Source organism: Canis lupus, chromosome 21, assembly GCF_048164855.1.
Source record: "Canis lupus baileyi chromosome 21, mCanLup2.hap1, whole genome shotgun sequence".
Taxonomy (NCBI): Eukaryota; Metazoa; Chordata; class Mammalia; order Carnivora; family Canidae; genus Canis; species Canis lupus.
Window position 1 is genome coordinate 22,802,554 of NC_132858.1, and position 22,062 is coordinate 22,824,615.

Here is a 22,062-nt window from a genome sequence, read left to right on the forward strand (position 1 = left end):
CCCAGGGCCTGATCCTGGAGTCCCAGGATCGAGTCCTGCATCAGGCTTCTGGCATGGAGCCTGCTTCTCCCTCCTCCTGTGTCTCTGCCTCTCTCTATATATCATGAATAAATAAATAAATAATTTAAAAAAAAAAAAAACTCGCATGTTGAAGCTGTGAGCCACAGGGCTGTACTCGCCACCCCACAGCCACAGTTCCTCGAGGCTGGCTCTCATTCTGCCTTTCACTAGTGCTATGATGCATGCTTGGCTCGGGTCTGGTTACAGCCCTTTTTTTTTTAAAAGATTTTATTTATTTATTCATGAGAGACAGACACAGAGAGAGGCTGAGACACAGGCAGAGGGAGAAGCAGGCTCCATGCAGGGGGGTCCCATGTGGGACTCGATCCCGGAACCCCGGGATCACGCCCTGGGCCCAAGGCAGACGCTCCACTACTGAGCCCCCCAGGCGTCCCCATGGTTACAGCCCTTCTAGGATGATCTTATGCATCCCTGCATTAGGTAGTGGGTTGGAATGGTTTGTATATATTAACAAACAAAACCCAGCACACGTCAGCTGGATAACATTTTAAAAAGAAAAGACAAGACAAGGTTTTTTTTTTTTTTCTTTTTTGGCCAAGCAGGTCTCACTGCCTTTCATATGGGAGATAAAGGGTCAGACCCGTGGATTTGCAGAACCGCACGCCAGTCCTGGGATCCTAGCAGACACGGGGTCAGCCCGCCCTGGCTCGGCCTGGCACAAACGCTGAGTAGAGGTGCCTTGCAACCCCACGATGCGTCCGGGCCCTGGAAACCTCTCCTGCCCTCCCACTTCCAGCCTGCTCTCGGCCTCAGCGGAGGCTGCCGGTCATTCCCGACTAGGTGGGGGGGGGGGGGGGGGTGCGGTGACGGCGGGCGGTGGGGAGAACCAGACCAGCGGCCTTGACCAGCCCGGGGGCATCACCTGCCCGGGTGGTGACAGGCGCCTGCGCTCTGGATCTCTCACTCTACTACCCGGGCCTGGAGCACCTGCCAACTACACCAACCACGGGGCCGCATACACACGGACGCCCTCCCCTCCGACCCCGATCCAGACCCCGACAGGGAAATGAGAGCCCATCATTCGGCATCTACTTAGCTTGGATGCACGCCGGCATTCCCTCCTCCGGTCCCGCGTGGGGACAGGGCCGGGGCCCCGGGCACCGCTCTGCGGGGGGGAGTCAGAGGTACGGGCAGGGTCCCCCTCGGCCTCTTGGAGTTAGGGCCGTACAGCACGTCCCCAGGACAGCTGGTGGACGCCCCACCTGCCCCCGCGAGGAGGGTTCCGTCCTGCCCGCCTCGGAACCGGCGTGCTAGACGTTCTCCAGAGCCACCCCGTGGAGGGGACACGGGGGGCGACGACTCGCCACGAGCCTCCCCTGAACATCAGGCGTCATTTTCCTCCCATTCTGCCCTGGGAGGGGCTGGCACAGCACCGGGACCTTTCACTTCCCATCTCGCAATAGCCTGGGAGGACCCTGGGCCCGGTGCAGCTCCAAGGCCACACGGCCCCCCCATCCGTGGGCGTCAGCTCTGGGTCTCCTTTCTGTATCATCTCTCAGCTGCTGCTACTGAGCTGGTACGGCCAGTTTTCCCCGGCCTGCTGGGTCAAGTTGAGGATAGTTAATTATGACAGCGGGCGAAGGAATAATCATACATCCCGCCGCCCTTTCATGTCGAGAACACCACCACCGAGCCACACGCACTGCTCTATCGGGTCGGCCGTGGTCGTCTTCACAGGTGAGCGGAGCGACGGCCAGAGGAGGGACCATCCTGCTAGAGGCGTCACGGGGGGCACCGCTGGCCGGCGGAGACAGGAGACACCCAAGCACTCCAAGCAAGGTCGCTGTCACGCACTGGGACAGAGAGATCTCTGCGAGTTCAACTCAGCCACTTGTTGAGCTTACAGAAAAGAGAAACGGCCTCTGGGCATTTACCAACGTGGGAGGGCTCAGAAATACCAGCTCAGGAGTCAAAGTCTTCAGGATCACACCAAAGGCCCTCCAACGGGAAGAATGACATGTCCAAGTAGGAAAAAGAAATTTGACATTAAAGAGAGACCTGTCAAAAATCCCGACTCGGTGTGACTAATAATTCCCCAGACCGCACTGCTGAAGGGTCCTGACCAATTTAGAAGTTTTAAAAAGCATTTAGAATAGACCTTCCTGCTCCCCCAAACTTAATCAGTTATTCTTGGCTGCAAATAAAACCAATGCTGATACTTACTTAAAGCTATATGTCATAATCCAGTTACTATTCTTAAGGGAAAATATTAATACATAAAATCCTTCTTGGCTATATATACCCTGTGGAAAAAATATAGGGCAACAGGATTGTTAACACACGTGTACACACACGCGCGCACACACACACACACACACACACACCCTGGCCCAAGCCTGCCATTTCATCTGCTCTATTGGCATGCACATCTGGATTATATAAATTTCGAGTATGGTTTTCAATATTAGTACCGCTTAGGGTTACAATACTTGACAAATCTCAAATGCCAGGATGTCAAATCAAATTAGCTTGACCAGCCACAGGAGCAAAGGGGTGAGTGGGATGTACAGTTGGAGGGCTGTAATAATAAATAAAAGCTTGCAGGGGACTCATTGTTTCTTGCTTAGCTGGCACAGAGGTTTCAGAAGTGACCTAATGAACTCTCCAATCCAGGAGAACGGTGACCTGCAGATCCACGTCTCCCTTCCTTATGAGGACAGTCTAAGGAAGTGAGCAATGAGGCTGGTGGGGGTCTGGTAACTCATCCCGATTTCCACGGTGCAGCATCAGGAGGACGCTCACATTTTCAAGTGATTCTTGTCAAGGCAATTCCATTGCAAGGCAGTTTTGTGGATTAGTGCTATCCCCAGAGACACAAAATATATGAAAAATATTTTTCGGGATAAATCTATCATTGTCGATCTTTCATAATGCTTTGAGCTAATACTACGCAAGCTAGCTGTTAACAACTAGATCAGGGGCTGGCCCAGGAGATGCCCAATTGGCTGAGAATGTGAGTTTAAAGGCTCAAAGGGCACTACTTGAATGCACAACCCCAGTTAATCCAGGGTCTCAGGAAGAACATATTTGAAATTTCAAGTTTTACCTTTACTCCTCGAGTGCAAGTCTTGCCCCCAGTGGAGGCATCTTCAGGTGGGTCACATGACAGTAGGCTGGTGAGACATTGCATATTTTACAATCAAACCAAAAAGTGACTGGCCACAAAAAAATTACCCAATATATATATATTTATTTTTTGGCCAAGTACTTAAAAATACTTGAATTAAAATCCTGCCATTTTCTAAATGTCTTATTAAAAAATTATGGATTATCTCTTCTTAATGTTTACATATCACTTGTTATAAACTCTTTTAAGATAGTTAGATTTCTTCAGTGTTTCTTTGCCTAGCCCCTAGCAAAGCTAATAGATGTTACATGAAAAAAAAGAAAAAAAGAAAAGGGTTCACGGTGAATTACATTTGGGCACTACTGATTAAACAATGTTAAGTTTGTTCCCGGATTGCAGAACTTCTCAAGAGCCTTGAATGCACAGACGCGTATTATAAAATGCCAAGAAGGAAAGACAGTGTAACACATTTTCCAAACATATTTGGTCATGGAAACTTTTCCTATGGGTAAGGACATGATCAGTGATCTGAGATTCACTTTGGGGATTAGGTGATACTGGAGTCCTCTACTTCATAATCACCACCCCACACCCCCAGAGAAGGAAACTAAGGCTGTCCAATGTGCTGGCTTCCACAATGAGGGAATGGCTGAGTGTCACCAGCTCCTGTGAGCACACAGTGGACAGAAACACAGAAACACGGTCTCCCTCTGGCTTCCCACAGTGCCTTGTAGGGTCTGAGCCTTGTTGGTAACACAGCTTTCCTGCCTGCCAGGTCTTCCATATGTCTAACACTCTGGTGGGAGTAGATGCTGCACAGGTGCATTTGTGAGCATGAAATCAGTGCACACACAAAGCTCTGTGTTTGGCCTTTCCAAGTTGGAGACTCCATTCCAACTTGGCAACATTTAGGAGATATGCTCCAAGTCAGGCTACTACCACAAACAGGCTGGGGAGATGCCCAATCATCGTGGCCACTGAGGACATGCAGTGGACTCCAAAGGCTGCCATGAACCTTTTGGGTGGCCTAATGCTTGAGAATGCCTTGTGAAAGACGCAGAAATGCAGCTCTACAGGAAAGGATGCATGTGTGCACAGAGGTCCTGCTTTCCTCCTAGTGTTCTGACAGTCACGGGGGGAAATGAAACAGAAAGTGGAAATCATCCTCTTACTTCAAAAATGAAACCTCAAAAAATGCACAAGCCACCTACTTGATGCAGTAGAGTGAGGGCGAATGAGGCACGGTTTCACTCCTCAGCATGGGCATCATCGTTTCCTGAAAACTCACACTGCCATGTGCTGTGCACGTGTTCTACAATTTCGTCTTCACTGCCTGAGCCCTGTAACCAGTCTACTACTGACCCCATTTTATAGATAAGGCAATGAGGCCAGAGCAGTCAAAGGTCCAGAGATGGAGGCAGAGTGAGGATTTGAACCCAGGTGCACCTCGTATCATAGCCTGAGCTTCCCCCACCTATCCATCCAACAAACATTCAGGAGTCCTTACTTTGGGCTACCTATTGTGGGGCTAAACGGATCAGAGGGGGATTTTGCTCTCAAGGAGAAATAAGATGTCAAGAAGAAAAGGCCTGAGGTGTGGGGATGCAAACCCCAGAAGGCACTAGCAAGCATTCATAGAGAAAATGCCTTCTATAACCCAGTCACTATTCTAAATGCTTTTTATAAATAAACCCATTTGATCTTCTCAAGGATCCTAGACAGCAGGTACTATTATCCCCATTGTACAGATGAGAACACTGAGTTGAGAAATGGTCAGAAGCTTGCCCCAGGTTACACAAGCAGAAAGGATTAAGCTGGGGCAGGACCCTGGTACATGCAGGCTTGATCACTATCCTAGACATCATGGCAAAGGAAGGTAAGTCTGGAGCTAAGATGGTGAGTTAGGCCGGGCTAAGTTCCCAGGCTGTGTCTCCAGCTCTTGCCTGCTGGGCTGGTTGGGCTCCAGCATATAGGTCAGAGAGGAGAGCCTCACACAGTTCTTGCTGTGCCTGCGTGGAGTGCTCTCTGCGGAAGCCTTCCGTCACCCAGCCCCTTCCTAGCCCCAACAGCTGCCCCGGGGTTCCTCTCTTCTTCCCATTTTCGTTTTAGGAAGGCACAGCTCTACAATCTGTTGGCAGTGATTGTTTTCACAGCCCGGGTCTGGGAGGCACCATAGCTGTCCCAAGCCTTCGACCTCAGATCCCCTATTACCAACCTAATATGCATGTCTAGTGGGATCTGCCTACAGATAAAGATGGTCCTTCAACCCTTACAGAGTAGACTAGGCTAAGCCCTCCAGACTAATAGACAATTTAAGCACCTCCCATTCAGCCAGATACTAAGGGGGCTGCTTTACATGTCGTCACTTCTAATCCCTACAACCACCCTGTTTTACAAAGAAGTTAAGTAACCGTAACCTGCCCAAGGATGACCCAGTAGTGGTAGCAGCAGAATGCTAAGCGAAGAGCTGGTGAACTCAAAATCCCTGGGTGTCTTACCCTACATCCTGCTTTTCCTGAGACATGCATAGAACTAAAGAGAATATAATGAAGACAATGGAAGATGCCCTGATTGTGATACAGATAAAGCAAAGAGGAGAGGTTGTTGTAAGCCAGGAGGAGGCTGTGTTTGGAGGGGCCATGGCTGCCTTACATGGGAGAGCCTGGAACATAAATGTGACGAACAGCTAACAGCCCTGCAGGAATGAGAACCTCTGCCCCAACCACGGTCTCAGCAGGAGCACTGACACCCAGCAGAGTCCTTCCTGGACCTGGAGTGTGCACCCCAAATTGCATGCAGGCAAAGGCATCCCTTCCGTGCATATCAAGAGTTCTTCACTATCTGCCAAGTATACAGCAGGAGTTCTCTAAGACCTTCTCACTGAAACTGTCGATCCTGGTTCCACCCAGGCTGGCTGTCCTTTGGTGTGGAGGTCACTCTACTCTGCAAGCTGGGCTCTCAGCTCTGCACTGGCTTGAAACCACCTCACGTTCCCCTTTTAGCACAGCTGCCCACACCCAAGCCGTGGATCTGCTCTGACTTCTACTAAAGTCCAGGGTGTGGCCCCATAGGTACATAGAGTGTCAGGCTTCCCACCCACTTAAAAGAGCCTCTGTACCTCCCCTGAGCTCTATTGTTGAGGTGATTTTGCAACTATCACCAACCCTGGGCCAACCATACTTGGAAATCCTAGCACCGACCTTTGTGGCCACCGGCCAGGCAGGCCACTGAGTTCTGGAGGCCAAATAATTTGTTTTCTTCAGAAAACCCAGATGATTCCTAAGAGCCATATGTCGCAATGAAGCTGTACTCCCTAGTTCCAGCATATTGACAGCTAATTCTCTTGAAGTCCATATTAATGGATACAGGCTACATTCCATCCCAGGAAGGATAGACGTCTCAAAGTCTATCTTCCAGCTCTTGGAACTTTGGGCCTCTCATTCAAATCTTATGTTTTTTGTATGTATTCAAAAAGTTATCCTAAAGTAGTCATTTAGACCATGTGCAAATATTTTGCTACAGATGAAGTTCATGCCAGTGTTGATAAAACAGAGAAAGAGACTGTAAATCCAAATACCCAGTCACAGGTGATGAATTACAAAAATCCATTATGCAGAGAATCCCATAGAACAAAATACTCTGCAAGATATTAAATATGTAGAAGACCTATGCTTATTGACTTAGAATGATATTTATAATGTATTGAAATGAATAGATTATGAAATAGTATGCAAGTGACGTCACAATTTTGTTAAAAAAAAAATCTCTATGTGTGCATTAACATCTTGAAGACACTCTCCAAGTGGTGAAATTATAGATGACTTTATGGATCATCAAAAAGCAGCACATTATTTTTTAAAGTTTGTTTACACTGAACATGTTAGTTGTACAAAAAATTATAAAAAGTTTTCTTCTGATTGAAGAAGCAATATGCATCCATTTGGCAGGTGTAAAAATATATATTGAAAAGAAAACAAAACCTCATAAATCTAAGCTTCAAAGTTTCAAATCAACCAAAGGCAAATAGCAGTAATTTAGGACACAGATCAAGATAGAAAATTGTCAGTAAATGCCAGCCAGCCTGGAGGGTATCATCACAAGGTGGCTCCAGATGACACTATATTTTGTAGGTGGTCGTTTAACACCAAAACATTTCCCCGGGAATGAGGAGAAACTGCCAGGAAGCTTAGTCCCAGGGGTCAAGACTCATATTTGGTTCTTTACTGTCAGTAAAGATGCTTCAAATTGGTTTTCTTGTTTCCTAATAATGTCTCCTCTGAAGCTAGAAGGGAGAATGGACTCTTTGCCAGCCAGTTCATGGGAGTCAGTTGCTGGGTTCTTTTACTTCCTGGCAAATCTAGAGGGATCCCTACCCGGGTTTATACTGTCCTGGTACAGAGCATCTGGAACTGCACCAAATACGTGCTCCCCGAGATCTTGTCAAAATGCGTACTTGGATTCAGCAGGTCTGGGGTCGGGCCAGACACTCTGCCTTTCTAACCTGCATTCCCAGGTGATGCTGAGGCTGGTCCAGGGCTCACAGTTTGAGAAGCAAAGCCCAGTCCGTGATTCTTAGATGCGGGGGCTTGGCTCAGCCCAAATCCCATCACCCAGGAGGGCAGAAATGGCTTGGCTTTTGGAAAACTCTCACCTCCTCAGGTCGCCGTAGTGACCAACGAGCAAGTGATCTAGATGGAACTCTGAAGGACACTGATGACTTAATGTTCCTATCAAAAGGAGCCAGTTCCCACAGCCACCAGAGGAGTGCCCCAATGCTGGGCTGCCCTCCAGAAATGCTGTGTAGCCAGAAGCACCCATGGCCGCCTGAACTAGGTGGGCAGTGCCAGAGGTTCCATTCACGAGTGGGACACTCACGACAGCAAAAGCAACCAACCCCAGACAGTAATTCTGATTGGCTGCCTCTGATACTAGAAGGAAGGTAGGAGGCCACACTTAGGGGGGATTGGAGAAGGATGAACAGGAAGCAGGGGATGGACGACTGTTAAAGGGAAGGGCTGGGGGTGCAGAGGACATAAAAATGGTAAGAGACGGACCCAAGGACCCGGCTGCGGCCCCAAACGTGTCCCCGGAGCCCCGAACAATGGCAGCAGGCGCTGTGCTCACCACCTCCCCCCCACCCCCCACTGGATACTGTCTAGACCTGGACGGGCCTTAATGAGGCTGGGTGGTGAGGCGACTCCATTCTTCATCCCTGACACCCAGACGGGCCGTCCCCAGCCCAGGAGCCCGGCCAGTCAATCAGCCCCCAGCTCTGCTGCGTGTAAGCACCTTCCCTCCTCCATCGGCAAGGGAGGCAGGTGCTGGAGATCTGGTCACGGTCAGTTGGACAATCTGATAAAGCCTTCCTGGGGTCGCGGTGGCCCGAACAGAGCGGCATAATTAGACCAGGCGGAGGGGCTGTCAGGCAGCCCGGGCGGAAATAACAGGCCTCTGCCAATCAAGGGGAAACCCAACCGAGGTGGCGGGTGGGGAGGGGGCCGGTGGCCGTTGGAGTGGATGGTGGGGGAGGGGAGGCTTCCCCGAGGCTGGCTGGGGACGCTGGCGACTCTGGCCGGGCTGCACAGCTCATTATGCGAGCCCCAGAGCGAGGCGGGGGCTATCGATCACTATCGGGGGGCTCCGGGGACTCGTCATTATGCAGCAGGACCTGGCGTGTGCTCCGCTCTGGCGGTAACCGGAGGAACATGGCAATGCATCCTTGCCAGCGGGAAAACAGGTTGGCCTCCCCACCGCCCCCTCTTTTTTAATTATCTTGTAGCTCCTGTGGCCAGGAAGGGGCAGAGAGGGCCAGTGACCATGAAAGGACCACGGTAGTTTGTAGTTTGCAAAGCCATCCTATAGCCGTCATCTCGGGAAGGTCAAAGGTGGGCCCGTGCTTGCGGGAGCCTAGCTGGGAAGGCCGGGGCGTGCAGCCCCACCTTTGGTCCCATTACACTCACACCCCCACACACGTGCACAAACTGCTGGGTTTGGTCAGGGAGTCGTGCCTTTCCAAGAGCTGGGCAGGGCTCACCAGGCCCTCTCCCAGCCCAAGGGCATAGCACTTGGCCAGCCTGTGTCATTGCTTTTCAGAAACAGGGAGGCGACCGCCCTCCTATTCCTTTCATTCCACTGTTTTCTGTTTCATTAAGCCAAAAGTTGCTCCCCTGAAGCTTGCATCTGGGAACCCGACGAGCAGTCTGTCCACGGTCCGGGGTGCATCTTGGAGCAGAAGGTTGACTGTGGGCATATCCTCCAAATAAGTGCAACTCTGTGACCCAACGGTACTGAAAATTTCTTAGGGAAAAATTGAAAGAAGTTTACACCACACACCGAGAGGAGGAAACTTCACCTGGCCTCCCTCCAGTCTTCTCTCCCAGAGCCCGCTGAAGTCCCCACTCCCCGTTCTGGTCCTCAGGATCCACCACCACATTCCTGTCGTTTCTTCCCCTGCCCATACTCCCAGCAAAACAAAAGCCACTTAACTATTCTTCTCAACAAGTCCCCAGGAGGCTGAGAAATATATTCACGGGCATGATGCTGCGTGAAAACGGCCAGTCTCAAAATGTTACGTATTACACGATTGCATGTACATGAAGCTCTCAAAAGAACCATCATGTTGCAGAACAGAACAGTCGTTGTCGGGGTTGGGTAGGGGGAGAGGGTGACCATAAAGCAGAGCAAATACGGAGCTTTTGGAAGTGATGGATCTGTTCTGCATCTTGACTGTGGTGATGGTTACAAATGAACACATGCATTAAAACTCAGAGAACTGTACACATGCTCCAAAGCCAATTTTACCATATGATGACAATTAAAAAAACAAAAAAGTACCAGTAGAACTGATCCCATCCTGGGATGGGGGTGGAGAAATTCTGTAATCATGAACGATGGACTGATCCTAGTCGCCAAATAGAGCCACTTGTTTAAAATCCTTCCAGTGACAGCCTTTACACAACACACACACAGCCTCTCCGCCTGACGCTGGGGCCTCTACCTGCATTACTCAGCTTCGGGGACCCCATTCATCATAGCTGATGTGCACAGTAACCCAGAGATCTACCCAATGGAATGCCCTCCCCACCCCCACCCATGGTTGCCTCCTGCAATCAGAGGAACATTCCAGGCCTTTCTTGTGACCTCTCTCTGTACCCCCACCTCCAACACTAGCTGCCTTTTCTTTCTTCAGAAACGCCAAGCTCCTCCCCATCCCTAGGCCTCTGCACTACCTGTAATGTTCCTCCCTTCACCTTGCACGGCTGGCCAGTGCCTTCAGCTCACCGGGGTCCCAGCTCCAATGTCTCCTCCCTGGAGGGACCTTTCCTGAGCCTTTGGCATGCAACACAGTGTTTCTGTGGCTTTTTTTGTTTGTTTGTTTTTTCTGGTTCTAGAACATTTCACTATTATCTGTCCTCCCAACAAAGAGGGAAGTATGTATATTTGGCAGTCAGAGGACTATCTTGCTCACTGTCATATCCACATCATCTAGGACATGCCCAAACATGCCCAACACAGTGACTAGACCAAGAAGAAGACAGAGCTTGAACAAAACAGCAAAACGATTACGGGGGGGAGGGGAACGACAGTGAAATCACAAAAATATGAATTCCTTTGTACCCTTTTCCAAATTTTTAGAAACCCAAATATTTCATTTCCCCCAACATTTGCTTATTGAAAACATTTTCAAACATATAGCAAAGTTGAAGACATTTTATGGTGAACTCTGCTATAGCCACCCCTAGCCTAGAGTCGTCACTTACACTTTGCTATACTTGCATTATCACAGACCTGTCCATTGGTCTGTCCTTCTCCCCATCCTTTAACCCACCTGGCTTTGTCTCCGCTCATTTCTAGCCCAGCATCTAAAAAGACTCCACTGCATCAACAAAGGAGACCAACTAGGGATGAGGACACTCTTCAGAGCTCTCCCAAGTACAAGCATAATCCTATTTTTCCAGGAGCTGTGTCCCCTGGACGCCAGTACTCCTTGGACGTTTCCTGAGCACTCACACTGAGGTCTGGAACAATCAAGCAGGACAAGGCACTAGGTGTGCTCTTTCCCCACTGCCTCATTAGTCTCCTCAGGCCTGTTTTCAGCCCCGGGGGGCAGGGAGGGGGGCAGGCGGGAGGAGGCGGTTAGGGACTCAAGAGTCCCCAGGGGGATGACAATGAAGGATGACCCTGGGCCCCACTTCCAAGGCCACTGCCCTAGAAGCCGGCTTCTGTGTTGCTGCAGAAATCACTCCCCGGGTGCGCGAGGAAGGCTGTGGCCGAGTATACTCGGAAGTGCTTTACTTTATCGCCCTGACACAAAGCACAGCTTTCCTCTGGGCCCTCCTGCATCTGGTGAGAACATCAGCAGTGACCTTCACGGTCCCTCCGCGGTGATCCATCACATGCCCCCACCCCTATCCCTGCCTTCAAATGGAAACCCAGCAACTTGGACGTGTTCATGGAGGTCACGTCGGCTGAGGGAGGATCTGCTTTTCTAATTCTGACATCGGCACTGCCTGGAAAACTGGCTCTGCTGGTGAAGAAAATGGGTCGGTGGCGTAAATCTAGGATCAGTCAAGTTCTGATGAGGATGGAAAGAGCTAACCAAACACAACTTTGTAATTCCTAGGCTCAGGAGGACCTGCTTGTCACTTTGGTAAGGACATCCTCAGCATCCCTAAACAGCTTCACCGTTCTCTCTTGGTTGATGTTTAGAATCTTAGGAAAGGTAACAGATCTCTGCCCCCCCCCGCCCCATCCCAGGAAAAATAAAGTGCATGTCAACACAACACTCTGCAAGTACTTTTAGGGGTTTGCCGGGATACCCCCTCTAGGCCCCTACGTTCTAGCAGCCGTGGTTCACGCTAATGCAGGCTCACTGTGTGCTGGGCTCTGTGTCAGGCACTTTATTTACATTGTCTTATTCAATCTCACGGCAACCCCTTCCTCACTGTCCTCATCCTATTTGCAAAGGCAGAACATGATGTTCACGGGCAGCAGAGCTGGAGTCTACCCAGGTCCTGACTTCAGGACCACCACAAAGCTCGTGGCATTTTTGAGATCCCTCCAACCAACCATGCTCAGGTCATAACTTGAAGCTACCCTGACCCCAACTCTTCCTTCCCATGCAAATGACTTATTAAAGTCAACTGATGAGCCAACTTCTCCCGGCAGGCCAGCCAGAATGGGCCCTGGGCATGAGCCAGGAGCAGAAGGTTCTGGACCCTGAGCAGGAGAGAGGGCTAGCTGTAGGTATCTAAAACCTAAGAGATGGTGAATCAACCCCCAAGGCAAAGAATATCCCATAAAGAACCAGTTCCATAGCAGATGTCAAATTGTACCCAGGGGCCCAATTCAGGCCAGATGTGTGTTGCTTGGCCCACACAGCTTTGCCTTTTTTTTTTTTTTTAAGTTTAAATTTGAATAGCTTTTGGTCAGGGCCTGCAGCTGACTATCGTCCTCACTATTCCCCATTGTCCTACCTCTAACACCTTCATTAACAAAATGAACAAAGATGAACGGCCTAGCCCCTGAAAACATTTGAGTGGGACTCCTAAATCACAGCAAACCAGTTGTATTGGCTCTTACAATGGGATTTTGATACTGGCCCCCAAATGCTCCTCCTACTGCTTTGGATTTTACAAGCCCCAAGGCCCCCACCCGAGACTTTCTCAGAATGCCAATTTCCATATTTGCTCACAAGCTAACACTTCTCTAAGCATGCAGTTAAGAGTCAGCAAACAAGTAGATGAATGTTAGCTCACTCCATTTTTCTCCGAAGGTCAGAAAAAAAGAATGAATTAATAAAAGCACTAGGGTATTACAAAGTTATTACTAAAAAATTTACAGAAACAAAAATAGAATTTAAAAAATGATTCCAAATGGATATATTACAACCGTGGTTAAAAATACCTGGTCTAAAAATAACAAAACCAAACTAACCTACTCTTCTGCTTTAGCTTGTGTTATTCTCTTGGCACTAAGAGTTAAAATATTTATGTAAGTTAATAGCTTTTTACAAAAATATGGCAATAGAGAAAAGCTGTTTTCTACAAAGAAAGCACATATATGATCCCACTTGTGTTTTAAAGATGTGTGCTACATATATAAAAACAGGATGGATGCACAATGAGACACTACCTCTTACCTGTTAGGGTGGCTACTATCCCCAAATCAGACTATAACAATTGTTGGCAAGGATGGAAGAAACTGAAAGCTTTGTGCGCTGTTGGTAGGACTGTAAAATGGTACAACCACTATGGAAAACAGTATGGAGGTTTAGTATTCTATTTTTATTTTTATTTTTTAAAATATTTTATTTATTTATTCATGAGAGATCCAGAGAGAAAGAGGCAGAGACACAGGCAGAGGGAGAAGCAGGCTCCATGCAGGGAGCCCGACGTGGGACTCGATCCCGGGACTCCAGGATCATGCCCTGGGCCAAAGGCAAGCGCTAAACCGCTGAGCCACCCAGGCTGCCCCGAGGTTTAGTATTTTAACATTAAATTTTAAAAATATTAACATAGAACTACCACGTGATCCAGCAATATCTTACTTCTGGGTATATATATCCAAAAGAATCAAAAGTAGGTCTGGAAGAGATTATCTGCATATCTGTGTTCACAGCAACACTGTTCACTATAGTCAAGAGATCAGAGCTACCCAAATGTCCATCAATGGACAGACAAATAAAATATGGTATATACATATCATGGAATATTATTTGGCCTTTAAGGAGGAAGGAGAGCTGACACATGCTACAACATGGGTGAATCCTGAGGACACTGTGTTGTGTGAACTAAACCGGTCACAAAGAGGCAAACCCTTTATGATCCCACATATATGAGGTAGCTAAAGTAGTCTAATTCATAAAAAAGAGTAGAATGGTCACCAGGGGTTGGGAGGAGGGGGAACAGGGCTGCTGTTTAATGGGTACTAGGTTTCAGATTTGCAAGATGAAAAAGTTCTGGAGATCTGTTTCACAACAATGTGAATATATTTTATATATACTAAACTGTACCCTAAATGTGGTCCCAGGATCGAGCCCCGCCTCAGGCTCCCTGCTCTGTGGGGAGTCTATGTCTCCCTCTCCCTCTCCCTCTACCCCCCCACCCACTGCTCATGTTTTCTTGCTTGCTCACTATCTTTCTCAAATAAATAAAATCTTTAAAAAAGATTAAAATCTTAAACAGTGTGGGGACCTTAGTGATTCTAATCTTTATTTTGTTTCTATCTCAAACAATGTTCCTAAATGCTCTATTTTTTATATTCAGACAAGGCCATGCAAATTCTTCATGTTTGTATAGTACTGTAATGTGCTTATGCATATCTCCTTGTCTTGAGTTTTCACATTTCTAAAATCAGAACAGGGTTCACAATCTACATATACTCAAAATACAGACCTCCTGATACTCTCAAAAAGTCATTTCTAAATCATTATGGAAGAAAAATAGCACTCATGCAAAAGAAATATTACTCTTTGTGTAATGCCAGGAAATTTAATGATATCTGGATTAACATTTTTAAAAAGTAATAGTAGCGTGTACAATGCGTTAGAAAACAATTAAACCCCATCAAACTCAATGATGTGGACAGTATTACTCAGAACAGGACCAAATTTTTAAAGATGGATTTAGAGAGAAATATTGAGTAAAATGTAATATATTTACAGCCCACATGTTTAGGTGTGGACAAAATCATGAAACGATTACAGCATACAAACAACTAACTGGATGAGGGCAGGTATCTTTTTTGCAGAGTGGGACTGGGTTTGGGTTCGGTTTCATTTGAGACCATAATCCACACTTTCAAGATGCCAGCAGGAGTGAAGGGTTACACTGTGGCCAGGGAGCAGAGGAGACAGGACTTCTCTTGGCGAGGTTCTATCTAATTCCGCCCTGATTCAGCAGTGCACACCAACCCAAGGAGCCCCCGGAAAACCAATTTCTAGACTTTAAAAGTGTGGTTCTTCTCTGTAATAGATGGAAGTAGTTGAGGAAAGCAGATATTTTAAGCAGCTCATTAGCCACATATGGCAGATATGAAAATCATCTATACATCATCAAAGACAGGTGGCCCTCAGAAAAGCTTCAGAGGGGAAGGGAAAAAAAAAAAAGTGGAACAAAAGAAAAGTGTGTGCCAGAGAGGACAGAATAATTGCGACTTGAACACAGACGGATAAGTGTCTCCGGGAATTCCACATTCAGGACTAATAGCTAAAATTACCAGCCTAAACTATTTCCCATGTTCATTCTCTGAAGTGCTATAAATGGAAACAGTTATAAATTTTTTTCCCAATAAAGTGTTCATATTCTTCTTTCTAAGACACAAGAGACTAATGTTCATTGAAGACCAACTGAGGAAAAAATAGAATTTTATAGCCACCGTGCAAACCCTGAAAACCTTCATCTGCTGAGTGGAAAAGGGAGCAAGTGGTTCCCAGGTTTCTCAGGCTCCCTGCACATCCGAGAGACCAGAGCCTGTCCTTATGTGTGCATATCAATGAGCTTCGGCTCTAAGTCAATGCCACCGTGATCCCCAAGGAAACTGGCTAAGTGTTCCTAACAGCCTGCTAAACTTTGGGAATTCAGAGGACAATAGTATCTTTTTCTAATTGGATCAGAATCTGCTTTGATGTCTTCATCCCAAGTGGACCAAGCTTCTGCTTCCCGGCCAGTCCCTGGCGCTGGGGTGAGGGGTCTGTAATCAACATTCCCAGCCTGGAGGGAGCAGGGCTGGAGACCCCTTTGTCAACCGAACACATGGGCTGCAAAACTGGCAGTCTGACTCTGGAAGATCACAGGCTGGGACAGACGTGGCTGCGGCTCTCCGGGGGTGCGACACGGGGCCGAAAACTGTTCCTCTGACGGATTGTGATTAGATTTTTTTTTTTTTTTTTGAAGATTTTTTTATGAGAGACACCGAGAGAGGGGGGCAGAGACACAGGAGGAGGGAAAAGCAGGCTCCATGCAGGGAGCTTGACCTGGGAGTCGATCCTGGGTCTCCAGGATCACGCCCTGGGCTGAAGGCAGCACTAAACCGCTGAAGCACCTGGGATGCCCTAGATTTATCTTTAAATTGTTTTTAATGTTGTTATTTAACATGAATGGGCTTTCAGTTGGGCAAAAATGGTCTGAAAAGAAATATCCCTTCTTGGAGCTAAGTTAGAATTTGGGTTTTTTAAAAAGTTTCTTCCAATGGCTCACATCAATAAAACTAAGCTACCATTAAATGACTTGTGGTAGGAACCTGAGCTCAGCAGATTTACACATCTAAAACACAGGCCATATAGATGGATAGGCTGCTTCCCAAACCCAGGCTATCCATTTTGTAGATCAAATGAACTGGGGCAGATGGCAGGCAAATCTAAATAGGCCTTAAATCAAACAGATATTTCATTCTGCTTGAATGCCTGGTCTAAAGTCCACTGGATCAGCACCAGCACTGCATTCCTTTTGTTCATCCAATAACCCCACTCCCTCCCCAGTAATGAAGGAAAAGCTGCAGTATTCCACAAAGGGGCTAGGGATGATTGAGCAAAGAGTCGCTTGGAAACTTGGGAAAGAGCTGCAAGAAGCTACATGCCTGATGGCACAAGACGATCCTTACCACTTTGCAAACTGGTAACTGTCAGCGTTAATCTGAAACCAGCCAGTGGTCTTGAGGATCCTTTTAGTCATGGTGAAGACGGCCAGGCCAGGGCTACTGGTTGCCAGTCTTCTCAGAAACCAGCCAGTCATTTTGCGTTTGCCCCACTGGAATATGGGATACTCGACGGGACGCCTCCTACACTCACAAGGGCCCAGACACAAACCGACACAAGTCCTGTCTTGAGGGTCTTACCTTCCAATGGGTAGAAAGGGGACCGTGGACAATAAGCAAATATATGTAGCAGAGAGAGGTTGTCGATACGAAGAAAAATCAAGCAAGACAAGGGAATGGCGAGGGATGGGGAGTGGAGCTCCCTGTCCCTTGCCATTCAGGAGGTGGCCTGAAGCAGACCCGCAGCAAGTGAGAGCACCTGTGACAGGCCACCTGGGGGAAGGTAACAGCAGGTGCATAGCCCTGAGGGGTGGTAATAGAGGAGTCACCTGGGGATGCAGGGGCCAGATCACAGAGGGCACAGAGGCCACTGAAGGCGCTTGGATTTTAAGTGTGACGAGAGGCCTTTGGCCAGGGAGTGGCAAGGTAAGCTCTGGTTTCCAGGGGACAGGCTAGGAGGATGCTGATGTCATGGAGGGGAGAGGAGACAGAAGCCTAGATTATAGCAACAGTGCAGGGACAGGATTCTTTGAAGGCAGAACCAGCAGGCTGGCTGATGGATCAGATGTGGGACAGGAGAAAGAAGAACCGAGGATAACTGCCAAGTTTTTGGCAGAGTGACTAAAATGTGCCACTCGTGGACAGAGGGAGCCCTAGGCAAGAAGTGAGTCTGGGGAGGTGAAGTCAGGACCTCAGTTCCAGACTGCGACATCTGATGGGAGAGAGGAGGCAGTGGGAGAAGAGCCGGGGGTCGAGGGAGGCAGCCCCGGCTGGAGGCACAAGGTGAGTTTCAGAACCAAATGAGATCACCCAGGGAGTCAGCAGAGATGAGAGGCCCCAAGGCTGAGCACTGGAGAGCTCTCTAGCCCTCCAGGGAAGGAGGGAGAAGAACCCAGCAAAGGAACTGTGAAGAAGAAAGAGTCGGGGTGCTCTAGACACCTGTTCCAAGAACTGGGAGTGACCTGCTGTGCCCAGTGTTATGCGTGCACAGGGGAAGACACAGATGGGGGTGAGCACGGGGCAAACATGGTAAAATGTGAACCCTGGGGATCTGGCTCTTTGCAACTTTCTTTACATGTGAAAGATGTTCAAAGTAAAAGTCAAAAGGAAAATGATGCTTCTGAGAGATCCAGTCAGATGAGGCACATAGAACGGGAGCTGCTGATACCCCCACAAGGACAACTCCGGCGGGGTGGAGATGAAACCCTGATGGTCAGTGGGCCCAATAGGAGGAGGACAGGGGAGAAAATGACTATATTAGGTAGACACAACGTTTTCAGAGGGTCTTACTCTAGACTGAACGCAGAAATGGGAAGGCGCCATGAGCATGAGGTCAAGGCAAAAAAAAAAAAAAATTTAGGAGAGTATTTATGTAACACAGTGTCTTTGCTGATGAGAACGATCCAGCAGAGATGGCTCTTTCACATGCTAGAGCGTGTGGGATGCTCATACAGAAGCGGAGGGTTGGCCACACACAGGTGGAGAAACAGGTCATCTACCGGAGGTGTAGGAGTGTGTGGCTACAGATGCAAGGTCACTGGATGTGGCAAAGGCAACAGAAGGAGATTCCCTTCTGATGGTTGGTATTTTCTCAGTGATGTATAAAGGAAAGTCAGCAACTGAACAGAGACAGGGAAAATGTTTAAGGTTTCAGAAAGGAGAGGAGGTGTGGGGAAAATAAAGTTAGTGAATGGACTGCCAACCAAAGCAGAAAGCTCAGTTGAGGAATGTGGCCATAAATCTAAAGTGAATCTAATCAGGATGATTGTGTGCATGTTCTTTTCCAGCCACATTCAGCTGCTTGGGTGCCAGCAGGCAGAGGGCAGAGGTGGGGGGCGGGGGGTTTAACCAAGGTTAAGATTTTCCAGAAAGTGTGAGACGGAGCGAAAGACAAGGCAGTGATTACAGTGATGGGTCCTGAAATCTAACGCGGGTAGGGAGGGAAGGAAAGAATGAAGGGTGTTCCTGGACAGTGGGATCAATGGATTGGAGGTCCCACAGGAACAGAGGAACCACTTGAGTGTCAGGACAGAAGAATTAAGCCAAAAAGACAGGAGATGGTTGTGGGAGAGAGAGAAGAGAAGAGATGAGATGACTTTAGAGATGATGCAGTTAGTGGTCATGACAGGGCCCAGGTAGGAGCGTAGGAGCAAGAGCAGGTGGCTAAAGTCAGCAAAGGACAAGACCATTGGGAGTGTGAAGGTCCAGGAGCGTGTTGTTCTCTTGCGTGCTGATGCTGCCCAGAACGGGGTGGGGGTGGCAGTGGCGAGAAAGGCAGTGAGGCAGGGGGCCCCCATCTTCAAGGAGGGGTGGGGATCTGAAGATGTGCAGATTCATGAAATAAGGAACAGTCGTGGGTGGCATAATCTGAAATGCCCAAGGCTTCGAAGGAGCTGGGAGTTTGTTTTCTTTTTAAGGGGAAAATCGGGGGGTGGGGTGGGGAGGTCTGGAAACGACAATAAGGAGCGAGGGAGAGTCCTGACCTATGTCCAGGCCCTGTGTACACAGAGTGTGGGAGAAATAAACAGCCACTCCCCGGGAAGACTGTAGGTCAGTGATGTCCTCCAACCCACGGGGAGGTTTCAATTACAAAAACATGGCAAAGGAAAGGTTTTGTTTCTGTTTTTTTTTTTTTTTTTTAAACAAGCCTGGACTTCTGGACAACCCTGACATGCTCAAAGATGTAGAAAGATTTACCACCATTCATGAGTCTGTATATACAAATAAAAGCCTAACGTACATAATGACTAAAAGCCTAACATTAGGACAATTTAGCCATCTATATATGGCTTACCATGAAAGGAAACCCGTTTAATAAAAGGATTTCCCTTAGGAAGATAGTTTAGTCTTTTTTTTTTTTTTTTTTTTTTTTTTTTGATAGTTTAGTCTTGGCACTTTACCTACGTATCCATTTTATATCCCCACTTGCTAGCCTCATGCCTGGCACACGGTAGATGCTCTGTGTGAATTCAGGAACGGATTTGCTTTTCCTGAAAAGTCCCTTGCCTCTCTGAAGCCTTTGTACCTTGGGCCGGTTCCTTCTCCAGTCTTTTCAACTACGTATTTTTTTAAGTGGTTAACTCGAAGAACGTCAGCCAAATTCTGGTTAACTTTTTCTAATGTGCTTTGGAGTAGAATATCTTAAAATGAAAACATAACCATATGTTCAGGCAGAGTGTATACAGACAATCTGTCCAACTTTGGTCATCTCACTCAGACTGAGAGAGGCTAAGTGACTTGCCCAAGATCACAGGAGGTGTGTTAAGAACCAGATCCAGAACCCAGGACTCCTGGCTACCAACCACTCCCAATATACACCACGTAACCTACATCGACATCTCACTGCAATATTACTAACTGGACTCAGTCACTTATGGCATACCCTTGGCATAAAACTCAGGTCTTGATTTCTACCTTTAAAACCCTGAAGGTTATAGAAAGAAACTTGGGTTGGGGTGGAAGAGGTGGATCTCATTTGTTTTTTTTTTTTTTAAACCAATTACTTTCAAAAGCCATTTTACTTTTTGGTCTTCCCGCAGAAACCCATGCTTGGCTTGGATACACCAAAGCAAAAGAGTTTCAGTGTTTCCTACATAACTGGGCCTGCATAAATGTTTACATTAATGAAGATCCCTTTTCTAATTTTATTCTTGGTGCTTCTCACCTTCTTTCACATTCTGGCCCTTGACCTGTTTGAGTGATTGAAGATGCAGCTTAAGGTTTCATAGGAGATTTTCAGGGACGTCTGCATTAATCCTCCGTTCCATGCAATGTAGAAAACATTAAGTAAAATTGTCTGAAGTTAAAATATGTACTTAATTCCCACTACGGGGGATGGATCTTTTTAGCAGATGTTTTTCTGGAATGGCTGGTGATTGTAAAATAGGAAGAACTAAAAGAATCAAAGTCAAAGTAGGTAAGGAGGATGGACCGGGCAGGGGCTTGGACTGGGAGGCAGGAATGGCATATCAATTAAGTTTCCAGACTATTGCTTATGAAAAATAAGCTGTCTTCAGATCGTTTCTAGGACATGGCTATACACGGTGGTCATGGACCAATGAAAATGAATCCAAATTGATGTAAAAAGAAAAAAAATAATAATCATTTAAGCAGGACGTTCCTGTGATGTTTAAGCCAGGAGCTCCAAGGGTATCGGGTTCCCTCGTTTGGAAGGATTGCGTGTTTGGGACGTTGTGATAGCGTAGTCCTCATGGAAAACAATGAAGGCGGTTGTTTGCAGAGCCTGAGGAGGCTGCGGCTCTGCAGATCTCGCTCCATCGGGGACCAGCCAGCTCACCACCCCCTGATGGGACAACGTAGGCCAGCACACCAACCCTGCCTGAAGCCTGACTGGGGCTGGGCCTTTTCATTTGCAACTGGCTTTTCTTTTCCCAGGCTCAAACTGGCATCGATGACACTCTGGGCCCTCGTGCTAAGGGTATCTGGCGTTTGTCTGGGGCTCCCGTTCTGCATGGTTCCTACCCTGCTAGCGAGAGAGGAGCGGGAGATACGGGAGGCAGCAGAGGTTGCTGAGGCTGGAAGCCCGAGTCTGAGTCCACCACTGACCGGCTCTGAGAGTCTCTCTGCGCTCCAGTTCCACCTTTGTGAGACAGCAGTACTATAACTACCGGCTTCATAAAACCACTGGGAACACTAAATGAGAATAAAACAGGTGGCACAGCACCTGGCACACAGTATTCTCTGCCTCCCATGCATGCGACGGAGGGTGAAATCGGGGCATGAGAGTACCTTGGCGGTAGGAAAGGGGCTTCCTTTATGGCTCTTAAAAATATATTGTTCTCTTTGAGAGGAGCGATTCCACAGCCCACTGAAGCCAACTGCCATGCTAGCTCAGCATGAACACCCCTACATTAAGAATCCTGTCACACTCCTGTCTCACGAGTTGCGGAAACCCGAATCAGACTGCATTCAGCTTTGGGTGGTGGGAGACATAGTGAAGGCCTTTCAATTTCCAAAGCCATGATCAGAATGAAATGTTCTCGGATCAGGCATTTCACATTCTAGAATTCAATTACAAAACCCTACCATTTAGCTTGTTAGGCTGACTGCTCCACCCCAGGAAGAGTGACAAAAGACAATCTTTACAGCCAGCCTCCAAGTTCCAATGCTATAAATCACCGGTTATCGGATGGAGTGGA

The 22,062-nt window shown here is 47.8% G+C and overlaps 1 protein-coding gene and 2 long non-coding RNA genes across 5 annotated transcripts in view; 1 reads left to right on the forward strand and 2 right to left on the reverse strand.

Annotated features, from left to right (window-relative positions):
• The window catches only part of ABTB2 (ankyrin repeat and BTB domain containing 2), a 167,284-nt gene that overhangs the window by 96,624 nt on the left and 48,598 nt on the right, over positions 1–22,062 (reverse strand). The window lies entirely within an intron of this gene.
• Positions 901–10,179, reverse strand: LOC140612880 (uncharacterized). The gene is made up of 3 exons (XR_012013987.1): positions 7,650–10,179; positions 3,128–3,194; positions 901–2,881 (listed from the first exon to the last, which is right to left on the reverse strand). It is a non-coding gene; the product is annotated as an uncharacterized lncRNA (long non-coding RNA).
• On the forward strand, positions 7,844–14,275 carry LOC140612878 (uncharacterized). Its single transcript, XR_012013984.1, has 3 exons — positions 7,844–8,087; positions 11,107–11,196; positions 11,772–14,275. It is a non-coding gene; the product is annotated as an uncharacterized lncRNA (long non-coding RNA).